This window comes from Nematolebias whitei, chromosome 12 (assembly GCF_014905685.2).
Source record: "Nematolebias whitei isolate Nwh7 chromosome 12, NemWhi1, whole genome shotgun sequence".
Taxonomy (NCBI): domain Eukaryota; kingdom Metazoa; phylum Chordata; class Actinopteri; order Cyprinodontiformes; family Rivulidae; genus Nematolebias; species Nematolebias whitei.
Genome location: NC_056509.1, coordinates 7,225,836 through 7,244,084, shown reverse-complemented (window position 1 = coordinate 7,244,084; position 18,249 = coordinate 7,225,836). Strand labels below are relative to the sequence as shown.

Below are 18,249 nucleotides of genomic sequence, written 5' to 3'. Positions count from 1 at the left end.
ACTGGTCCAAAATGCTGCAGCCCGATTTTTAACTGGTACAGGCTATAGAGAGCACATCACGCCAGTTTTGGCCTCCCTGCACTGGCTACCCATTCACCTTCGGATCCATTTCAAAATTCTCATGTATGTTTTTAAATCACTGAACAGTTCCGCCCCATCCTATCTCACTGATCTTCTGCAGCCATATGTCCCACCGCGCTCTCTGAGGTCAGCAGACCAGATGCTTCTCTCAGTCCCAGAAACCCGTCGTAAGCTCAGAGGTGACGGGGCTTTCTCTGTCGCAGGTCCACGACTGTGGAAGGAGTTGCCACTGAGTGTCCGGCAGGCTCCCACACTCTCAGTCTTTAAGTCTCGCTTGAAACCCACTTCTATTTGCTTGCCTTTAACACGGTGTGATTTGTTTTGGTCTGGTCTGTTCTCTACTCTGTTGGCCATTTTAGTTAGCTTCTGCTGCTATTTGTATCTGTATTTCTATTTTATGTTTTCCTGTCTGCTGTGCATGTTTGTTTCGTTTGTACAGCACTTTGGTTGGCCTTGTTGCTGTTTTAAGTGCTATATAAATAAATTGGTATGGTATGGTATGGTAAGAGTGATAACCTTGGAGGGGTTTTATCCTCTTCCTCATAATTCTGAGGAGGAAGCAACATCTCACCTCCTTCTGTCCCATGCACACATTTTTTATGTTACGTGGAGCACGCGGCCGCACTGCGCCGCTTTCAGCGTATGTTTGTGCATTACTGGGACAGCTCTTCAGGACGTCCTCTATCCACCCAGCGCCTGTCACACTGGTTGTGTGGGACTATTTCTGAAGCTTACAGTTCATCTGGACTGGATCCTCCAGAGAATCTCGGCGCATTCCACCAGAGGGTTCTCATCCTCCATGGCTCTGCATGGAGGGATGACAGTGGAGGATATTTGTATGGCACCTGCCTGGTCATCGCCATGTTCAATTATTTGTTTTTATCTATGTGATGTTTCTACTTTCTCCATGACCCTTCTGTTCTAAGGGTTCTGACAGAATGATTATTATTTGTTTCATGGAGCCTCACTTTTGAGCTCACACCTGCCTGCATGCAGTCGCTGTGTGAGATAGTTATTATCAGTCACAAGTTCATGACTGCTGATTTTATCGTTATTAATCGGTTTATCCCGAGGAGCTGTTGGTCTGCTCTGTTCATCGTTACACTGTTACAATTCGAATCCTCCATTGTTCCTATTCACAGCAGCAGGTCTGCTATCTCTCAGCCTTTTTTCCTCACCAGAGACTTTTCTCAGGTGCGTTCCTGCGCATGGAGCACGCAATTACGCAGCGCTTAGTTATGCACACAGAAGGCTGGGTGATGAAATGTTTTTTTGTGCAAGAAGGTGATTCATGTTGTGTCTGAGTGGACCCAGTGAGGCATAGACTACATCCTGCTTCGCCTTTAACCCACAAGCGATAGCCTTAAAGGGAGAAGTCCATACGAAATAGAACGTTGGTTACGTACTGTAACCCCAGATTCTATGAGTATAGGCGCAGCCCTTTAGGCTCTGGGCCTCACTGGCTTCTAAATGACTGAAGAAAAAAGCTATTTCGGAGCCGATTACCCGGTCTCACTGTAATTTATACGGACCGGGGGAGAGGCCCACACAGTAGATGGGCGTGGACTAAAGTTTTCAGTGCTGCGCTGCACGCCTAGGGATAAATCCAGTAGCGACAGTCTTAAAGGGCTGTGCCTATACTCATAGAATCTGGGGTTACAGTACGTAACCAAGTTTTCTCAACCGCTGGAGATAATGTCACTGCAACTACCGTAATTGTCGATGTATAAGCTGCTACTTTAGTCTCACACTTTGTACCCTGCAGTTTATATGCAGGAGCGGCTTATTTATATAATTTTTTCATATTTTTCAAAATTTATTATTTTATTTTGAAAGACTTCCTGTCGTTTCAAGGCAGCTTCCTGCCACTGTCTTAAATTTACTTTTGACAAGGTTGGGGTGCTCCTGGCTCCCAACACCCCACCCCTTTTGGGGGCATGCATTTGCGACACAGGAAGAATGCCTACAGATAATCAGATGTGATACGATTCTAGGTCATGGTTTCAAGATTAACTACCATAACTCCACGTCATCATGTGACCAGAAGTGTAACCTTAATGATTAATGAGATACTGTCATTGACCCATTCTACAAGATACACGTGCATTAATGAGGCTGGACTGCTGCGGGATGATGCGGACAGCACGAGGGAGTGACAAGGGCCGTCAAGGGCAACAAGGAGCAAGAGTGTGATAACGTCTTTTTGAGTCTCTTAAATTCTGACACTGAAGAAGAGGTTTCAGTGCACAGAGGACGGAGAACAGAACGATGAGTGACTGATCGACCATTGGTGGGTTTTTTTTGGTTTTTTTTAGTCGTGTTAAAGCGGTCTCATCCAGTTGTTCAAGATGTGAGCTCAGCTGAGAAGAACTGCGCATATTTTAATAAAAGTTTTTAAATTATTTCTGTGTGACATCTTTCTGTGTACACTACATGTGTCTTTAAATACAGAGATCTACGTAATTTACACTCGCACCCGAACATTAAATGGAGCAGAGACAACAGGTGAGGCTGTTCGAAAACTTAAAACTTGATCAGTTAAATTGTAAACTGTCTGTTGCTGCTTATTGTTCTGGTTCTGACTGTTATTTTATTTATTAAGATTTTTATTATTGTTAGTATAGTTTATTTATTGTAAAGAGTGCGTTTTATTTAAAATATCATCCAAATGGGTCACTTTTATACAAACGTATTGTTTACTTGGCAAATTTTCAAAATAAACATTTTGTAAGTCTTCATTTTGGCCTTTTTTTAATACAAAAAAACTTAACCAAACCGAGCCCTCCTTGAAACCGAACTGAAATGTTTTAGCGTACCGTTACACCCCTAATATGTACTGAACAAAACCGAATGCAAACACAACACAAGCGAGTTGTTGTAAAACTGGAATTTGCTCTGTATTAACTGAATTATAAGCAGCAGCCACTGCTAACGTATTACAGGGATGATGAGAGTGCATTTAGTTAGCCCTGCTCAATGTCAAAATCTTCAAAATCACACTTTATATTGTTAAAGAACTGTAATGTTAGAATTTTTTCTAAACAAAATGGAACTTATTTCAGGATAAATTAAACATTTCTTAAGTTTACTTAAGGATCTGCAGCAAGTGTTTTGTTCAGCGACCGTGAACACCAACTTTAAGTCAACACGAGAGGAAGTCCGTGTCTGATGTGATGACTTTTTCTTCAAAAGTTCCTGACATGTTGCACAGAGGAATGGGCAGGACAAACACACAACCTGAAAACTAACTAAAACCAGACCTAGACAGAAGGAACGATACCGTTTCTGGGAAGGAATCTGCGTTGCTGTGTTCTTCACCAATGGACGCGTCAGCGGCTTCGAGCAGAGCTGCAAATATAGAAAGTTAGGAACAGTTGCTTCATATCTGTGTTTTAAATCAAACATTTTAACTGTAGGATCCAAACAGCTAAATTACTTGCATCAGGACATCATAAACATGGAGACAATAAGAATAGAATTGTTTTACGATTGTTGTGTTGATATTTGAAGTAACTGATGTTATGGGTCTGTGTCACAGGTCTCTCTTCTAAATGAGACTACCTGTCAATTAATTACCTGCCTCAATAAAAGTAAATCAATAAAAGTAGGATGTGTATGAGGGGCGTCTTAATGTGGTCCAATAGTTTAATCTGACATTATGTTAACATACCTGACTGGGTTTTCTCTTCGCAGGCTGAGTCATCCTGAAACACATGAAAAGTTTCTGAAATAGGGCTTTGCAGTAATACAGTAAACAGTCAATCGGATGCACTGATTATTACTCAACTTCCATAAAAGTACCACACAAGCTTAGAGGACCAGCAACTATACCTTTGCAGATGTGGAAATCTCTCTCTGGCCCTCCTCCTTCTGTGCCATATCATCTACAGCTTCACAGTCCTGCTCAGTGGAAGTAACTGGCAAATAAATAATAATAATTTAATTAAATTGCCTTCAAATTTAGTAGAGCTCAACATTGACTAAATTATGAGGGCCTTAAAATAAGTATTTTATTGATCTCATATGTCAGCTGCACAATATGGAATTTGATAAATAAATATGTAGTGTGGGGTTCATGTAAATCTAACCTCTCAATATCTAACTTTTAACTAATCTACCTTCCTTAGATAGAGAACTTTAATAATTGGCTTTTCTATGTATGTGAATGTTTCTGTAAAGCAGTCCTTCTTAAATAGTGAGGCACGCCCCACTGGGGGGGCTCGAAGCGATACCGGGGGGGCGCATGTGACACTGGGGAACATTTTGCAGGGAGTCGTTTTTTTTTTTTTCCCACCATTCTCATTGTGTCAGGGTGCGTTCGGCAACTGTTTGCTAAAATCCAGCAACTCTCAGTCTGACTAATAATACAGTTATGAACAAATATGTCTCTTGTGTTCGGGGAGCCATGATTGAACCGTGTCTCTGTGACACCTCCTCAGCTGGTGACGCTCTGGATGCTTGTCACCCACAGCACACATGCGACAGAGAATAAACTCAAAGCGAGAGCGTTACCTGCCCCTCTTCCTCTTTTACTTTAACACATTTATTTTTAGTTTGTCAAAGCACAATTTTTTGTTTTTCAATACATAAGTTTAATAAATGTTAGGACTCTGTTCTTTACTAACAAGTCTTCCACTCTGGACACATTTCACCCACAGTTCGCAGCAACAAAGAGTATCAGAATCAGAACAAACTTTATTGGAATTGCACCGAGGTACAACGCAAATATGTACGTACAGTCGTCCGAAAGATGGGCGGAGTGCACGAAGCTGCAACTACAGGAGAGCGCGGCCATTTTTATTCTTATCAGATAATAATCTTAGATAGGAAATGGGGGAGAAACATGAGGGTAGATAGTGGTATTACAAAAAAAGATCTTTCACACCTTGTCTATCATTTGACAACGAGGTGTTGAGATTTGTCCATGAGCGTTTTTTCAGATCAGCCAGTTTGTGAAAATGTTCCAATAAGCCTGCACAGAAAGATCTCGGGGGGGGGGGGGGGGGATGATGAAGCTTTTGTCCTTGGGTATAAGTCAAAGCGAGAGCGACACCTGCCCCCTCTTTCCTATTTCACGTTGACAATTTTGTTTAGTTTTATCGATTGTCAAAGCACAAGTTTGATGTTTTTTTAAATTTAAAAAGATGTTTAACAAATGTTACGACTATTTTTTGCTAACAAAACATATTTTGTCATTAAAACTTGTCAGGTTCTTGTGAGCGTGCCGCTTTCCCCTGGACACCCCCCCCCCACCCACCCCAGCCAGCTCGCTCACTCTGCGCTCTTTGCAGCTTCTCTGCGGTTGCTGCTCTGAGACCAAGTCCAGGTCCAGGTAAACATGGAGCAGGAGCTGAGAGCTGCAGCATCATGTTTCAAACTCCGCTTCAAAAAGCTGTGCACTGCAAAACATGCTCATTATGCCATTAATCCTGACTTCCTCATTTTGATAAAAATAACAAAAAATTTTAAAAAACAGCACAAATTGTTTAATTCATTTTTGTTTTGTAGGTCAAAGGGTTTTATGCAATATTCCTGACTTACAATGTTGCAGATCAATTTGAATTTACTATTATTTATTGATTGTCCAACATTTTTCAGTCAGGTCATCTGGACAGTTTCTTTTTTTGTGCTGAAATATTTCGCCTTCCATCCGGAAACTGTCCAGATGACCTGACTGAAAAATGTTGGATTTAATACCTGGATTATTGAGCATGGACTTTGTTATTTATTGACTGTATTTAATTTGATAGTTCAGTATCAAATGGTCAAAAATGTTTACAGTTTAAATAAGGATTTTTTTTTTTTTTTTAATTTCAGGCAAATTGATGAACTTTAAGCCTTTTCTGGAAAACATTAGAATGGTTCCGCTCATACCTGAGTGGCAGGAGTTTCTGTGTCAAGGTTGGTAATAATGTATCCGCTTCTTGCGGGGTCCCACAGGGTTAAATTCTTGGACCCCTTCTGTTCTCACTTTATTTGCTCCCACTGGGGTCCATTCTGAGGAAACATGGTCTTTCATTCCATTGCTATGCCGATGACTGCCAGATCTACCTGCCTGTGAAACCAGCAAGTGTTTGCTCCATTCGCCCTCTGTTAAAATGTCTGGACGACATTATGGCCTGAATGGCTTCAAATTTCTTAAGTTTTAACAATGACAAGACTGAAGTCATTGTCTTAAGCCCTAGCTCAACTGCTGCCTCTGATCCCAACAACCTGGACTCTCTTCAGCCATATCTGAAGCAGTCTGGTAAAAATCTCAGGATGGTTTTAGACTCTGACTTCAAGTTTGACAAACAAATCAACTCTGTTCTGCAGAAAAGCTTCTTCCATCTCAGACAGGTAGATAAACTCAAGCCAGTGTTGTCCAGACCTGACTTTGAGAAACTAGTCCATGCCTTTGTCACGACCCGATTGGACTATTGCAATGCACTCTATGCTGGGATCAGCCAGGCCTCCATCTCACGTCTTCAGCTCATCCAGAATGCTGCTGCTTGGCTTTTAACCGGAACTTGTAGGTCTGAACATATTACACCAGTTATGTCCTCCCTTCACTGGCTCCCTGTTCGTACGAGGATAGTCTTTAAAATTCTTCTGTTGACCTTCAAATGCTTAAATGGCCTCGCACCCCTGTACCTATCTGAGATACTGTAACCTTACGTTCCCTCTCGGGACCCGAGATCATCTGATCAGCTGCTTTTGGCTGTTCCAAGAACAAGACTGAAGCTCAGAGGAGATCGGGCTTTTTCAGTCATTGGCCCCAAACTCTGGAACAACCTGCCCCCCAACATCAGGCAGGCCACCTCCCTTCCTCACTTCAAATCTCTGCTTAAAACACTATGTTCTCTCAGGCATTTCACACAGTGTAAATTGATCTAGTGTTTTTTGTTCTGTGATCCTATGTTTTAAATGCTTTTTATTAATTATTCAGTTATTATTATTATTAGTGTATTGTGTGTATATATATATATTTTTTTCTCTTTAATTTTACTCTCATTGATTGTTGTTGTTGTTGTTGTTGTTGTTGTTAAGCACTTTGATAACAGGTTCTGTTCTATTTCGTATAGGCTTCGCCCTTTAAGGCTGTCGCCGATGGGTTTATCCCGATATGTGAAGCATTGCAATGAAAAATTTAGTCCAAGCCCACCTGATGTGTGGGCCCCACCCGGTCCGTATAAATTACGTTAAGAGCGGGAAATCGGCTCCCATTTTTTCTTCAGCAAGCTAATAGCACTGTCAGAAGAAAAAAAGGAAAGTTGTGTAGATGACCAACCTTTGTTAAGAATGCTTGGCCCGGCACGTCGATCTCCGGGTCATCCGGTGAGTTCTCCTCCCCGAGGAGAAGCTGACGAGCAGTCTTGTTTCAAGGTAAGCACCGAGGAATATTTCTCAGTGACATGTCGCTACACGCTGGACAACGCCATCTTGTAATTTTCCTCTTATCGCCGACCCTCGGAGCGAATCGGATGGTTCCTCCGGGACAGGCGGCACTCAGCTGCAGCCCCCCGCTGCTCATTCCCTCCTGGAGAGCGTAGTGTTGGCAGAGGGGGATTGAGCGAATGCTCACCTCATCCCACCTCGTTTCACATCGGCGATCACACCGCTCCTGGCCGACGGCGCCCTCTGGGGTTGCCCGGCGTAACCCAGGAGGCGGCTGATATGAAGGGCATCTTTTTTACATCCCACGCCTTTCCTGCCAGTTCGAATGATCCGGCGGGAAGGTTGTTTATTCTAGGTTCCATTCCGGCTCACCGTCTTGATCCATCTGGCCTCGTTATCCCAACAGGACGTCCTACGTGCGAGGCCACAGCCGGTTTTCCTGGTAGATTGGGGGGCCGGTCTCCACAGTCCGCACCCATCTCCAGAGCAGGGGTTCACCGAGCGGAAAGTCCCTCCGTTCCCCCTGGAGCCGAGCCTGATGGAGGCTTCATCAGAGCAAGATGTCCAGGTGGACCAGAGTCCCGTGCCTCCGGTTAGCGTAACCCAGACGGTGACACCGCTCTCCAACTGAGCTCACCAGCATGCGTTCCAGACTGCCGCAGCGAACAACACGTTACGCTGTCGGCGTACACGTTCAGAGGCGGGAAGAGACGGTGGGCCCTCTGACCTTAGGCTCGCTCTGCTCTCGTAGCGGCTGTTCGCTAACGACGCTATCAGCCCCTGCAGTACGCTCCGTCTGCAGGGCAGCTGACATCATCCCCAACCGGTGCACCTCTTTTGCTGTCTGCCGCCCAGCATGGCAGGCGGAGAACAAGGTCCCAGAGGTTCTCCTGGCTCATCACTCCACCTTCTTCTCAGGAGAGCTGCAGAAGTTTTTGTTTGAGGGCCTTCTCATCAGCGAGAGATCATTTCAAGATGTTCCACGGCTGCACAACGCCTCCCCAGCTCTGCTACGCCAGCCCCTCCCGTCAGACGTCCTCGACAACCGGAAGTTCATTTTTTCCCGGACTTCGCCAACAGGGGGCCTTCAAGGACAACAAACAGAGCTCATGGGAGGATAACCAGGTGTCGGTTTGCTGGAGGTGTGTTGATGACACAAGATGTGGAATAAACATCATTTTATGATGAAGTGTCTTTTAGCCAGGCTGTCAGCAAGGATGATCTGACAAGCAGCCCCATCACACACACTCATCACGAATGAGCCTTTTAAGGTTGTTTCATTCACTGCCAGCGGTGCCAACACGCGCTCCCGCGGCACGAGCAACCTTCATCTATAAGGCGCTGCGTTATGAAAGCGCGCACACAGCTCTTAGCGCCCGCCGTTCACGTCAACGTTAACGTGAGACCGCGGTACGAGCCCAGTAACGCATCTCGCTCTCGGCAGGAGCGACACGCGTTTTCATCGCAGTGGTGTCAAACGCGCGCTCCCGCGGCGTCAACAGTTTCACAAGCCTCATAGCGGCTCCGCTCCTTCATCCTCGAAGAAGGTTTTCTGAATTAATAATGCAGCTTGTGGAATCACTCAAAAGATCACGTGATTCGCAGCCAAGAATGAACGTGTTTCTGCAGACCGAGCCCAGTGGTAACCTCGCCCCACCGATGACGCGCGCTGCTTCCTGACCGCACCAGTGTCAAACGCGCGCTCCCGCGGCAATCCTCGCTTAGGCGTCGCATGAATGAGGGTGAGCACACACGACTCTTCAGGGCACGTTGGCTCATACGTGCACCCGCTCCCCGAGCGTTTACACGGAGCAGCTACACACAACGTGAGCACAACACATAAGCTGCGTCCCACAGCATCAGCACAATGCACAACGATTTGCATGCTCGGGGGCGCGCCTTTTTTCTTTCTCCTTCAGCGCGCACCAGCTCACATCAGCATGCATGTGAGTTCACAGCATCAACACGTGCCCGCTTTATAACGAGTGGCAATGAGCGCGCGCTCCAGACGGATAGGCGAACCGTTTTCATCCATGGATTCACGCTGCAGTACAGCTCAAACCCCGGTGCAGAAGAACTCTAATGACGTTTTCAGTCATTTCTAGAACAGATTTCGTCCCCTCTCGCAGAAGCTCAGGAAATTCTGATTTAAATGTAATTTCAAAAGTCTCAGAAGGAGAAGAAAACGCAGGGTTCCTCTCTCGTCACTCCCTGGTCACAACGAACCGGAAAGATTAAATTTATTCTAGATTTGTCAATTTTGAACTGTGAGAAACAACACTCCATTAATGTGCCCGAGCCGCTCTGCAGCCGCCACACAGAGCAGGGAGGAGAATTCTGCTTTATCTGGACATCTGCTGCTGCTGAGCAGTTTGTACAGACAGGTGGCAGCAGTGTAACTCACGTGAACCAGTTGAGTGATATCAGCTGTTTCCGTCAGCAGACCTACGTCACACATGTCAGACTTCACAGAGGCACACACATTTAACAAGCTGTGGGGGCGCTGTGGTTCTCCACACAGCAGCTCATTTAAATGTTTTTGGAGTGTTGCACGGGGTTTTTGAATGTGATTCAACACTTTGCCTTTGAGCTGCGAATCATCAGGGTCTTTGATTCACACAGACAGCAAGTGACTGTTGCATACATAACTGGCAGGAGATGTATGCACTCAACCCATGTGCCACATTGTGAGACAGATGCTTTGTGGGGCACACCCAATCTACTCTCCATTGGAGCAGGGTACATCTCCTATATTCTGAACAGGGGACGGATGTGATGTCCAAAGACGGACCATTGTGGCACGGGGACCTGGGACCTTCCACCCAGAGCTATGGCTCAGACACGGCAGAAATCCTGCGAGCGGCTGTGGACATGTTGCAACACGAGAGAACGCTCAATGTCAACTATAATTATCGTGGAGCCACGGGACGATCCACCACTAGGGGGTGGACGTGTCTGCTCACAGCCTGTGGTCGTAATGCTTCTTCACCTCCCTCTCTCCCTCTGATATCACGGTTTTCTGAACTGAGCTCAGGAGGAGGGACTGACAGCTCCTCTGTCCCAAGTGCGTGAACGCATCATGGTTCCCAGGCCTACGACACTTGTTATCGAGGCTGTAATGAGAGATAATATGCGTCTGATATTATCCATAATTTAAACGGATTCTTTCATTTTTCTGGACTGAGTAATATCGTGTTTTGAATATTAAATGTGGACGGAAATGTGTTTAAATTTCTGACTCACCAACAACAGTGGGTCGTTTATTAAAAACGATTTAAAACACATCACACATTTACATTAATTGGCAGATTGATTACAATTAACACAGCTTAATTAATGAGCTTTACAATTGAGAAATCATACGGCCATGATATCTCACTTGCAACTAATTACAACAGACATTTCTGAAAATATCTGGATTAATTACTGGCAGATAGAAGAGTTTTAAAGATGGGGAATGAAGGAGTTTGAATGGAGAGGAAAAGATGGATGAAGATGTAGGTCTGTAGACCAGAACGACACGCTCCCTTGAAGCGCAGTTCGCCCGCGGTACACTGGTAGTGAAGCTCAACGACTCTTTACCTTGCAGAAGATGAATCCGCGGCGGTCAAGAGGTCTACTGGCACGCTACCTTTCAGCGTCTCCTCAGGGCGGCTGCGACTCTTTAGAAGTCGTGAGAACTAGTTCCACAGAACAAACCTCCTCAGAAGTTATGAAGTTTTCACTGGGTGGAGTCACAGCGAGGCATCGTGGCTCCTACAGGAACTCCAGCCGAACTCCATCAGTACCAGTCAGTTCGCTCCAGAACTTCAGTTCATCCCAGAACTTCGGATCATGTCTGGAACTTCTTGTTCTCTCCAGCAACTCTGGTTCTCTCTGGAACGTTGTTCTCCTTTGGAACTCTTGTTCTTTTTTGGAACTAGGAAGTGTCGACCCTTTTAAAGAGGTCACTTCCGGTTCCTCTGAGAACTTCCTGATTGGTTTAACGAACCAACCGGGGTGTGGTTTTAGTGAAGTCAGAGGTTATTACAAGTCAAGGAGACAGAGTAGATGTTTTAAGAACAGACAGAAAGATGTTTTGAAGAAACAGAGACATTTAGGAGCCAGTCTCCTTCTATCTATCTGAGAGAGTTAAACATGACATTTCGTTCCGATAAACATGTTTTTGACCGTTCTCTTGACTTTTGACCGACATCACAACTTGCTCATTTCAGACAGAAGATCAAAAAAATGCATAATTACTTGTAACAGGCAATTTAACTTGATTTCTACTTTGAATGAGGATTAAAAATCATTAATACTGTTTCACAGTTGATTTAAAATGAGTGGTTCACTTCAACATTTAAAATGGTTTGAACTAAACACACTTTGATTATCAAGATATTGTAAAATAGTAATGATAATAAAAAGAGAGTGTTCTTTCAATTGATCAGAGCAGGACACACTTAGAAAGTCTCTGGATGAGCTTAATTTGTATTTCTGGACTCAAATCAATGAAATAACAGTTCCTGTCCCAGGATCAGGTTTTGACCTGAGGCTTAGTTCACTACAAGGCGCTCGTGGAACCTGCCGTGGAGGGAGGACGCTCTCCTCCAGGCGGGAGAAACGATCAGGAGTTAATCAGAATAGGTCAGCACCTGTGGTCTGGCTGATGTGCGGATCCTTTTGAGAGGATGGATCTCTCTCAAGATGTAGTGCGTACGATTCAGGATTCACGTGCTGCAACCACCACAGCGCTGTTCACATCAAGAGGTCAGTTTTTCAGCGCTGCTGTACAGAGAAAGGTGTAGAGGCCATTTCATGTTCACTAGGTGGTGCGCTGTCCTTTCTGCAGCAGCTGATGGAAGGAGATCTGGCGTTCAGCTCGTGTAAAACGTTCACTGCGGCCATCTCTTCCTGTCACGAAATTTTCGAGACAGAACAGCTTTAATCATCCGCTGATGAAACGTTTTGTAAAAGGTGTACAGAGAAGGCATAGAGGCCACTTCATGTCCACTGGACGACATGCTGTCCTTTTCTGCAGCAGTCGATGGACAGAAATCTGGCGTTCAGCACGATTATAGTATGCTGCAGCCATGTTTTCTTCTTGTCTCAAAGTTGTCTCAAACCTTTAATCATCCTCTGACGGAGCATTTTGACTCAGATTGAAATAGCAGCTGTGGGCCTGTTTGCGACACAAGAAAACGCTCAGTGTCAACTATGGTTTTCTCTGAGCCCGCGAGACGAACCACCGCTGGGGGTGGATGCGTTTGCCCACAGCCCATGGCCCAAAATGCTTCTGTACGCATTTTCCTCCACCTCCTCTGATTTTACGGTTCCTGAACAGAGTTCAAGAGGAGGGATTGACAGCTCTCCTGGTGGCCCCCGAACGCGTGAGCGCACCATGGTTCCCAGTCCTGCAAAGCCTGCTGGCGGGGCGCCCGTGGAAACCGCCGTGGAGGGAGGACACTCTCCTTGAGGCAGGAGGAGCGACCAGGAGTTACCCAGAAATAGGCCAGCACCTTTGGGTCTGGCCGCTGAACGGATCCGCTTAGAGAGGATGGGTCTCCCACAGGATGTAGTGCACACAATTCAGGTTTCACGTACTGCATCTATCACAGTGCTGTACACATCAAAGCGGACAGCTTTTCAGCACTGGTGTACAGAAAAGGGTGTAGAGGCCACCTCATGTCCACTAGGTGGCATGCTGCCCTTTCTACAACAGCTGATGGACAGAAATTTGGCGTCCAGCACGATTAAAACGTAAGCTGCAGCCATCTCTTCCTGCCACGAAGGGTTCGGAGACAGAACAGTTTTTAATCATCCGCTGATGAAGCGTTTTCTAAAAGGTGTACAGAGACGCAGGCCTGTTTCACACCCACTTGTTCCACAATTGGATTTAACACTGGTTCTGCAGGTCCTGATCAAAGCTCCATTTGAGTCTTTGGATCAGGTTCCACTTAAATTCTTGTCTCTTTAAACAGCCCTGCTGCTGGTTTTAACATCCGCTAAGAGAGTGAGTGATTTATCTGCCTTCTCTGTCGTTCCGTCATGTCTTAGAATTCAGGCAGACGGCAGCTCAGCTGATTTAAGACCAAACCCAGCTTTTATGCCTAAAAACATCACAAGCTCTTTTAAATCAAGAGCGATATCGTTGGAGGAGGTTTTCTCCCCCCCCAGATCAGAAGAAGTAGCGTCTTTTCATCTTCACTGTCCGGTGCGGGCGTTGACGTGTTACATAGCGTGCACAGCTGCAATGTGTCAACATTTGTTTGTGCATTATAGAGATGCATCTGCAGGTCGCCCGTTATCCACCCAGCGCTTGTCACACTGGCTGTGTGAGGCCATTTCTGAAGCCTACAGAGCATCAGATTTAGAGCCTCCTGTCAACCTCAGGGCGCACGCGACCAGGGGTATCGCATCTTCGACTGCCTTGCATAATGGTATGACAATGCAGGACATGTTGCACTGCGACCGCGTGGTCAACACCCTGCTCATTCATTCGCTTTTATCTAAGTGATGTGACGCTCGTTTCATGTCACATTCTGTCCTTAGTGTTTACAGAATGAATAATGTTGTTTCGTGGAACTCTGTTTTACTCACATCTGTCTGCATGCATTACAGTGTGAGATGTTGTTATCAATCATAAATTGTGATTGTTATTTTGGTTCTATTATCACTAATCAGTTCACGACTATTGTTACCAATCAGTTCATTTGATTAATAATCAGCTCTCCTGTTATTATTAATCTGTTCATACTGTTCAGCCGTAAACCGGTTGGTTCATGACTCTTTTCAGCATTTTTTTCCCCCTCCCCGTTGAAGTTTCCGGGGCGTTCATGCATTCAGAACGCATAGTTACACAACATGCGTATGCGCATGGCACACAATTACGCAATGCGTAATTATGCACATGGGGAGCTGAGTGACAAGACGTTTTTTGGGCAAGCTTCTGCTTCATACGGTGTTTGAATGGACCCAGTGAGGCGAGGACAACATCCGCTTCGCCCTTAACCCATCAGCGACAGCCTTAAAGGGCGAAGCCTATACGAAATAGAACGTTGGTTACGTACTGTAACACCAGATTCTATGAGTATAGGCGTAGCCCTTTAAGCGGCGGGCCTCACTGGCTCCTAAATGGCTGAAGAAAAAGCTATTTTGGAGCCAATTTCCCGCTCTTAACGTAATTTATACGGACCGGGTGGGGCCCACACAGCAGGTGGGCGTGGACTAAATTTTTCAGTGCAATACTTCGCATATTGGGATAAACCCATCAGCGACAGCCTTACCTTAAAGGGCGAAGACTATACGAAATACAATCTGGGGTTACAGTACGTAACCAACGTTTTAAATGTGCTCTATAAATAAAGTTGACTTGACTTTTCTGTTAACAATGTTAGTAATCTTTGTTGTAAATTGATCTATATTTCCTTCTTTATTTAAATAATGTTAATAAGGGTACAATGTTATGCAGAGGTGTATTTATAACAATTTTTAGACAAATTATACTATTTACAGTCGCAGCGAAGAGTTGGTGGGGGGGGGCGAAATGTTTTCTTCTTCCTTGGGGGGCGGTGGGGGGGGGCGTAACCGAAAATAATTGAGAAGCACTGCTGTAAAGTGTCCTGAGACAACTTTGTGTGGCGCTATATAAACTCAACTGAATTGAACAATGCGGCGGACGGAGATTTCGCCACCTACTGACTGACAATTTTTATTCCCCCCTCTGGAGTCAATCAACGCACTGGCGCTTGACAGTCACATGACCGATTTTATTTTCTCTAGTGGGAAAGACACAGCCTCTCAGAGACTCCATTTTAATTTATGTCAAACGTAAAGACTTTAACCTACACACCATTTTTTAAATCGTGTTTATGGGCCAAGTAAAACCAGAGTTTTGACGAATAATCCACGCCACATTTTTTTCTGAAAACTATCGTCTTATCTGAAGTGCATCAGAGCGAGAGGCTGTGACAAAGATACCGTCTCAGGGACAAAACACCATCACCCTCCACTTTCGCCTCCAACCACCGTCAAACAGATGAACAACTGCCACCTCTCCTTTGTGACAGAGAATCCAAGTTATTTGTCAAGCACCAAACAATCTACAGGAAGAAGAAAAGATGTGGAAATTGAATGGGATTCGGCGAGCGATAAAGTCACAGCGAGAGCAGGAGTCACGAGGTTTTAGAGATTAAAGACATTTAGCGTGTTTGGGTTTTATAGTTAGGGTGTAGTTTAGCATTTAGTTTAGTCTAGTGTGTTTGAGTCAAAATAATGAGATCATTTTTTAATGTGAGGAGCTGCAGACCCTCCACAGGAGGACGGAACCGCTGAGTCAGAACCTCTCAGACAGAGGAGAGGATCATGAAGGAGAAAACAGTCTGACTCAGATAGGCCTGTCGCAATAAACAATAAATCAATTAGTCACATGATGAATGAAATTTATCAACCTCATTTTAATTTATTGGCTTTATTGTTTCTTCGTGTCTCTCTTTCTACTGAAGACACTGGATAAAAAAGGCTCAACTCCGGTGCTCGTCACAGACACCTCCCTTTCTCTTTTTTCTTTAAAATCTGTTTTGACTGTCCAAAATCAAGTTTTTGGATCATTAAAAGCAGCTAAGCTGAGAAGTTAAGCTAAAAGCTAAGCTAACAGGCCGACCTCGGGGATAAACTTCCGTCTTGTCAAGCTCCAAAATTCACAGTTGAAACCCGTGCTTTTCAGAATCAGAATAAACTTTATTGGAATTACACCGAGGTACAACGCAAATATGTACGTACAGTCGTCCAAAATATGGGCGGAGTGAACGAAGCTGCAACTACAGGAGAGCGTGGCCATTTTATTTTTATCAGATAATAATCTTAGATAGGAAATGGGGGAGAAACATGAGGGTAGATAGTGGTATTACAAAAAAAGATCTTTCACATCTTGTCTATCAGGACACGATTTGAGACATAAAAAAACTCTACCAGCAGCACAATTAAAACATGATTACATTTGCATTTGACATCGAGGTGTTGAGATTTGTCCATGAGCGTTTTTTCAGATCAGCCACAGTTTCTGAAGATGTTCCAGCCACCAGTTCTGATAAGCTTGCACAGAAAGTTCTCGGGGGGGGGGAATAGATGAAGCTTTTGTCCTTGGGTACTCATGTCCCAGGAGAAATTTGTTAGTCGGCCCGTCTCCGAGGCCGTTGGGAATCTGATTCAGATAAGCTTGATTTTTGTTTTTTCTTCAGGCAGACAGATTTTTTTCTTCAGCCTTGAATCCATCTGGGCGTTCTGATTCCGAAAATACTTAATTGTGGGATTCCATTCCACTGATCCATGCTATGAGTCTCCTTCAAGGTCAAACCCACCACGCTGACGAGAACCAGAAGCCGCAGGTGGCCTGCGATTCTCAATAGCCTCCACCTTACTGTTAAGCTCGTAGACCAAACGATTTAAAGTTCCCACAGCGAGGACCAGACATTCACACTGACTCGGAAGCTTTTCCATGGCCGAAATTGCTGCCGATGTCTTTTTCAAAAGTCGATAAAACAGAGCCCTGCCGATAACAAAAAGCAGTGTCTCTGATATCATAAATCAAAATATATAAACGTCTTCAACATCCTCATGAGAGGAGGCGGCATCATCTGCCACACTCCCCACGAATCCATGACGTACCCCACAGCGTGAGTCTCAGCTGGACACGCCAGTTCCCCAGGACCTTGTCGTTTTGATGAAAAAATCTTGTAAATAGAGTTGAACGCCCACGATACCAAATCCATAATCTTCTTAATTTATGTTCGGGAGATGAGACCCAGGCGCTTCAGACACACAGAGTAGAGCAGGAAAAAGGAAAAACGGGAGGAGAAACCGAAGCTGCTACCTCGATGAGAGCCTGTATAAAAAGTTGTTTTCTCCACAAAAAGAAGCTGAGAACTTGTTTACTGATTTTTTTATTAAATGCTTTGTGTGAAAAATGCTATGGTAAAGAGCTCAAATGACCGAGCGTCCGCCATGTCACGTCAAGGGCCCTCCCTCCCATTTTTCTTAGAGACAAGCTGTTCAACTATTCATCCTTGGGCATGGACTTTGTTATTCATCCTTGGGTTCAAACAGTCTTATACTGCCATCAGGTGGTCAAAAAAAGTACTACACTGCAAACAAATTAACATTTCTTCTAAAATGTGACAATTATTGTTAAATTTTAAACAATATTATCGTTTATCGCAATAATTTCTGAGACAATCACCCAACAAAATTTGTTATTGTGACAGGCCAAGACTCAGACAGTGAGGACTTTGTTGATGAAGAGGGTGATTATGATTTGTTTTAGGAGAGGAAAACTGGACCGAGCCACACTAGGAAGTTTGAATCTGAAGTGGAGGGGGTCCAGAACACCTCTGCATGGGCCAACGAAACCAAGCATCAGTTCTGAGCTCTATTCAAAATCTTACTTCTAACCAACAAAGCTCTCAACAACCTGGCTCCATCTTATATTACAGATCTTATTGTTCCATATTTTCCTAACAGAGCACTTCACTCTCAGATTGCTGGCTTACTTGTGGTTCCTAGAGTTTCTAAAAACAGAATGGGAGGCAGAACTTTCAGTTATCAGGCTCCTCTTTTGTGGAACCAATTTCCAGTTTCTGTCTGTGAGGCTGACATAGAGCTGGACGATATCTCAATATTTTAAAAATATAGAGAATGTTTTTTGCGATACAAGTTGAGACTATATCAATATAAAACTATAGTGTTATAGTGTTATATCTAAAAAAAAGTTCAATCTGGTCCTCTGGACATTCAAAAAAACAAAAAAAAAAA

General features: G+C 44.5%; 1 long non-coding RNA gene across 1 annotated transcript in view; it reads right to left on the bottom strand.

The window, feature by feature from the left end:
• Nucleotides 1-3,378: 3,378 nt before the first annotated feature.
• The window catches only part of LOC119418010, a 15,679-nt gene continuing 808 nt past the window's right edge, over nucleotides 3,379-18,249 (bottom strand). The window contains exons 2-4 of the long non-coding RNA XR_005187169.1: nucleotides 3,913-3,998; nucleotides 3,752-3,785; nucleotides 3,379-3,429 (exon numbers count right to left, since the gene is read on the bottom strand). This is a non-coding gene — a long non-coding RNA (uncharacterized LOC119418010). The remainder of the gene's footprint in view (nucleotides 3,430-3,751; nucleotides 3,786-3,912; nucleotides 3,999-18,249) is intronic.